Below are 6,207 nucleotides of genomic sequence, written 5' to 3'. Positions count from 1 at the left end.
TCATTCCAAAATCATGGGCATTAATATGGAGTTGGTCCCCCTTTCTTTTTATAACAGCCTCCACTCTTCTGGGAAGGCTTTCCACTAGATGTTGGAACAATGCTGAGGGGACTTGCTTCCATTCAGCCACAAAAGCATTAGTGAAGTCGGGCACTGATGTTGGGCGATTAGGCGTGGCTTGCAGTCGGCGTTCCAATTCATCCCAAAGGTGTTCGATGGGGTTGAGGTCAGGGCTCTGTGCAGGCCAGTCAAGTTCTTCCACACCGACCTCGACAAACCATTTCTGTATGGACCTCGCTTTGTGCACGGGGGCATTGTCATGCTGAAACAGGAAAGGGTCTTCCCCAAACTGTTGCCACAAAGTTGGAAGCACAGAATCATCTAGAATGTAATTGTTTGCTGTAGCTTTAAGATTTCCCTTCACTGGAACTGAGGGGCCCGAACCATGAAAAACAGCCCCAGACCATTATTCCTCCTCCACCAAACTTTATTGGTAACATCCTGGTATCCGCCAAACCCAGATTCGTCCGTCAGACAGCCAGATGGTGAAGCGTGATTCATCACTCCAGAGAACGTGTTTCCACTGCTCCATAATCCAATGGCGGCGAGCTTTACATCACTCCAGCCAACGCTTGGCATTGCGCATGGTGATTTTAGGCTTGTGTGTGGCTGCTCTGCCATGGAAACCCATTTCATGAAGCTCCCGACAAACAGTTGTTGTGCTGACATTGCTTCCAGAGGCAGTTTGGAACTCGGTAGTGAGTGTTGCTACCGAGGACAGACAATTTTTATGCGCTACGCGGTTCAGCACTCTGTGGTCCCGTTCTGTGAGCTTGTGTGACCTACCACTTCGCGGCTGAGCCGTTGTTGCTCCTAGACATTTCCACTTCACAATAACAGCACTTACAGTTGACCAGTGCAGCTCTAGCAGGGCAGACATTACGAACTGACTTGTTGGAAAGGTGGCATCCTATGACGGTGCCACGTTGAAAGTCACTGAGCTCTGCAGTAAGGCCATTCTATTGCCAATGTTTGTCTATGGAGATTGCATGGCTGTGCGCTTGATTTTATACACCTGTCAACAACGGGTGTGGCTGAAATAGTGGAATCCACTAATTTGAAGGGGTGTCCACATACTTTTGTGTGTGTATATATAGTGTATCATGGCAAATAAGCATTGCAGAAATCCCCTGAAATATAAAGGCCTTTAACCCAGTACTGCTCCCTACAAGTTCTGGTGGGCTCACAGCCCAAATCCACACCTTACCTGGTATCAAGTTCTGGTGGGCTCACAGCCCAAATCCACACCTAACCTGGTATCAAGTTCTGGTGGGCTCACAGCCCAAATCCACATCTAACCTGGTATCAAGTTCTGGTGGGCTCACAGCCCAAATCCACACCATACCTGTTATCAAGTTCTGGTGGGCTCACAGCCCAAATCCACACCATACCTGGTATCAAGTTCTGGTGGGCTCACAGCCCAAATCCACACCATACCTGGTGTCAAGTTCTGGTGGGCTCACAGCCCAAATCCACACCATACCTGTTATCAAGTTCTGGTGGGCTCACAGCCCAAATCCACACCATACCTGGTATCAAGTTCTGGTGGGCTCACAGCCCAAATCCACACCATACCTGGCGTCTTCACGTCAAAAGCTATCTTTATTTCTATATTACTCACTTTTTTCCAATGTATTATGGTTCAGCTATTCTGTTTTGAAGTCAATGGAAGTAGGGCTTGTCTTTTACACCAAAACCATGTCAATACAATAATATATATATATATCTATATATGAAAGAGGTGTGTTATGGGAAGCATATTTAATCATATGAGAGTTGGTGTGCAGTAGCTGTACAGTCTTGTTTCCTGTGTGATGGTTATCCACCAGGTCAGTGGGGCACGCAACATTTGGCCCCCTATTCTCTATATTAAGTGCACTACCCGGTGGGGAAAAAAGTAGTTGACTATGTAGGGGATAGTGTGCCGTTTGGGAGGTGCTGAGATCCACATGTAGAGTCGTATCGTATGCTTCTGAAGTGTTCTGCCGGGCTGAGTTGAGTTCACTCCAGTGCTTTTAAGAGGCGTCCTAATATAGAGGAAGCCTCACCATGGATATAAAGTCAAATATCATCTAGAAATGTCATGTGACTTCTGTCTCGTCTGGAAAAGGGTCACGGTGGTGAAAGGGATTTCTCTTACCTCCATTTTCTCCTTCTGTCCCTTTACAATTGTGATCAATGATTATTTATAGGGTTTTTTTTGTTGTTTTTTTAAAACCCATGTTGTTTTTACAGCAGTTGTTTCATAATCACTCCTGTAAAAGATTTGCAGACCACAATGCAATGTACAGTAGATAAGGATTATATTTTAGAACCTACCGCTTTATGTAAATATGATTTAAATTAAATAAATGATTGATTGTCTTTTGGTTCATAACTCACTACTTCACATCCTGTGTTCTTAACTTTACAAGATTCTAAATCATGTTTTTGTTGTTGTTGTGATACACACATATTGTGGACTGCCAGTGAGGAATATTTATTGACTGGTTAGAAACAGGTTGGATAAAGATCAACGCTATTTGCCCCAAAAATGTGTGAATAAAGGCGTTCACTCACCATCTATTTTTGTGTAACGGATAACTGACCAACCCGAAGAGCAGCACACGCAAGAATTGCCGTTTTTGTTAACCCACTCAGATAATATCCTTGTCGTTTAGAGAGAGAGAGAGAGAGAGAGCGAGAGAGAGAGGTTCTGTCTCGTAGACTAAAATAGTTCCATCAGAGAAGAGCAGGGAAAAGGTCGAGCAACTGTATCTATGATAAAATACAGGAAGTGACCCCAATCACACATACTGTAGTTATTCAGGTTATTTCAGTCCCAACCCTGAGACCTATTTCAGTTATACCAAGTACTGTAATATAACCAGTGATAGTAGAGTAGTGGATATGTAACTGCCAACAATACGGTACTTATTCAACATTCAAACAGTCATTCAATCTAAAGACGGATTATTCATATGAAGCTGTAACTAGTAGACTCTATGTCCCATGATATTAGTCATTTCTCATTAAGGATGATTATTTTTTTAGCGAGCGGTTGTTTTACATGAGCGACATGAGATCAGATTGTGTCTCGGCATCAGAACCCCACCATCTACATCTCAGTTATAGACTGACTGGCTCAGATACACTAACTTTGTTCTTCTATCATGGACACTGTTGATTGGCTCGCTGTGATTTCCAGTTTTTCACATTGTTGTAGGTACAGTGGGTATCAGCAGTATTCACCCCACCTTGGATTTCTACCCATTTTGTTGTGTCACCATGAGGGATGAACAATATAGTTTTAATTGTGATTTTTTTTAATAATTTTTTTTAAAATCATTGATCTACACAAAATACTCCATAATGTCAAAATAAAAATAATTTTACAAATATATTTACAAATTAATACACATTTTATAGCTAACATATATTAGTTGCTTAAGTATTCAGCCCCTTTTGTTTAGGCAAGCCTCAATTAGTACAGGTGTAAAATTTGGCTTAACAAATCACATAAACTCACTCTGTCTGAAATAGTACAACATACAACATCTGGACGGTCCCTCAGTCAAATGTTGAATTTCAAGCACAGATGAAACTCCAAAGACCAGGGGGCTTTTCAAAAGCCTCATAGAGAAGGGCAGTGATTGGTAGATTGGTAACAATAACAAATGAGACATTGAATATCTCTTTCAGCGTGGTCAAGTGAATCATTATTCTGTCACCCAGACACAACGATAGTGATCCTTCTGAGCTGCAGGACAGGAAGGAAACTGCTCAGGGATGTCATCATCACGATTTTTAAACACTTGACTCTGTGACCCATCTGATTTTTAAAACAGCTATAGAGTTCAATGGCTGTGATTGGAGAAAACTGAGGATGGGTCAACAACATTGTAGTGACTCCACAAAGGAATATAGTTGTTGGCCTTTTGTTTGGGGAAAATCCACATCATCACTGAGTAACTGCCTCCTTATTTTCAAGCACGGTGATGGCTGCATCATGTTATGGGTATGCTTAACATCGGCTAAGACAGGAGTTTTTCAGGATAAAAATAAATGGGATGAGCTGAGCACAGACAAAATCCTAGAGGAAAACCTGCTTCAGACACTGGGAGATGAATTCACCTTTCAGCAGGATGATAACCTAAAACACAAGGCCAAATCTACACTGGAGTTCCTTACCAAGAAGACGTGAATTTTCCTGAGTGGCCAAGTTACAGTTTTGACTTAAATCTGCTTGAAAATATATGGCAAGACTTAAAAAATGCTGTCTAACCATGATCCCCAACACCTTGACAGAGCTTGAAGAATTTTGAAAAGAATAAAAGGCAAATATTGCACAATCCAGGTGTGTAAAACATTAAGTCCCAATTCTGTTCCGACTCGAGTTAAGCTCTTAAATGGAATGCAATTCCCATTTTATGCCTTTTCTCTCTATGCATATTCTGACCTTGAATTTAAGCATGATTACAGCATGCTATTTAAATGAGAGTAGCGGAGGTGTCTTACAGACAGCAAAACAAAATATATTCTGACCTTGACTTGATTCCTTCATAATTTATCAATCATTTATAAATTGATAAGAGCTATTGATAAAACCTAGGTAAATGAGTACTCCATTTGGAGAAGGCGATTGTAAATATACATAGCATATTGTTCTAGATTAGTTTTCCTTATGATCCCTGGAGACGAATGTGAAACCAGCCACATGGAAGCCAAACTGAAAATCATATCACGTGTATTGCGGTCCCTTTTACACTGTGAAATAGAAAATAAATACCTTCGCCATTATTCTGAATTTGTATTGTGCCCTCATCATTTGCGTGGATGAAATGTGGACATCCAAGCTATATGCTTCTGTAGGGCTGAACCTGCCGAGTTGTGTGTGCGCTTTAGAATGTTTTGATTATATCCGGGCTTTTCTCCCGTTTTATTTTACAATGTATATCATGTTAAATATTAGCGAATATCGAGAGCCACGTCAGTAATACACACATATATATATTATTTTTTTGAATCATTCCATTCCGTTTACATGTATTTCCTCTGTCACGTCCTTGTAAATTGTTCCTGTGCGTCGCTAGAGTTAGTGGATGATATTAGGCTGACGTTGTGTAATGATTTGGGACATGTAGCCTATTGAATCATTCTGGAACCCACGCAGCGCAGCGGGTTAAACCTGGAGCCTGGCGCACGGTTCACCACGACTGGACCGTGGTCATTACAGCTCCATGATTAGTGAGGATTAGGGAACATTTATAGGACTAATGGTCAACCCCTACTGTACACTTTTCACCACCTTCCAATATTTCATGGATTGACCAAGGATATGACATCTTTCAGGATGAATTCAGCCACTGTTTTTTTTTTTTTTTTAAATACATGCATACTTTCCTAAACCTAAAATGTGCCTAAATAATCTTGAAGATCAAAAGTATTTTTAAATCTACTAGTTGGTCCTGAAACGGAAGCGAATATGCATAGATGGGTTTTTTCCCCCCTTGATTCCTATATTCTGAGCCCGGTCTCTCCATGTATTCTAGTGTCTGTCAACTACATTCTAATGAAATGCACACCGTATTTAAAAGGATGGCTAAGATAAATGGACTGATAACTTCTACTGAATGAAAACTCCACGAAAAAAAAAATCTATTGGTCACCAAGTGGGAAGTTTTTCAGCGGTTGAATGAAATGTATTCAGAGTGCGCACGTTATGCTACTGGAAAATACATACGGTGTGTAAGAAAGGCATACATTCCTGAATCGAGATCGACCCGTTAGAGACTTTCCCAGAAAGACTCCCAGCTGTAATCGCTGCTAAAGGTGTTTCTAACATGTATTGACTCATGGGAGTGAATAATTATCTAATTAAGGTATTTTAGGGTTCTATTTTTCATTAACCTTTAAAAACATTTTTTTAGAATTTCACTTTGACGGATTATTTTGTGTAGATCATTGACAAAAAAAGCAATTAAATCCATTATAAATCACACTTTTTAACACAAATGTGAAGAAATCCATGTGGGTGAATATTTATGATAGGCAGATATTGTGTGTGATATTTCATGAACAATTGTCTCACTTGTGCGACTACTGCTTGACAGCTGAACACTGAAATGGCCCCTGCCACGGCTCATTGTGTTGCTATTCCTGTCTTGT

Source organism: Salmo trutta, unplaced genomic scaffold (genome assembly GCF_901001165.1).
Source record: "Salmo trutta unplaced genomic scaffold, fSalTru1.1, whole genome shotgun sequence".
In the NCBI taxonomy this organism is placed as follows: Eukaryota; Metazoa; Chordata; class Actinopteri; order Salmoniformes; family Salmonidae; genus Salmo; species Salmo trutta.
Note: the sequence above shows the minus strand (reverse complement) of the source record.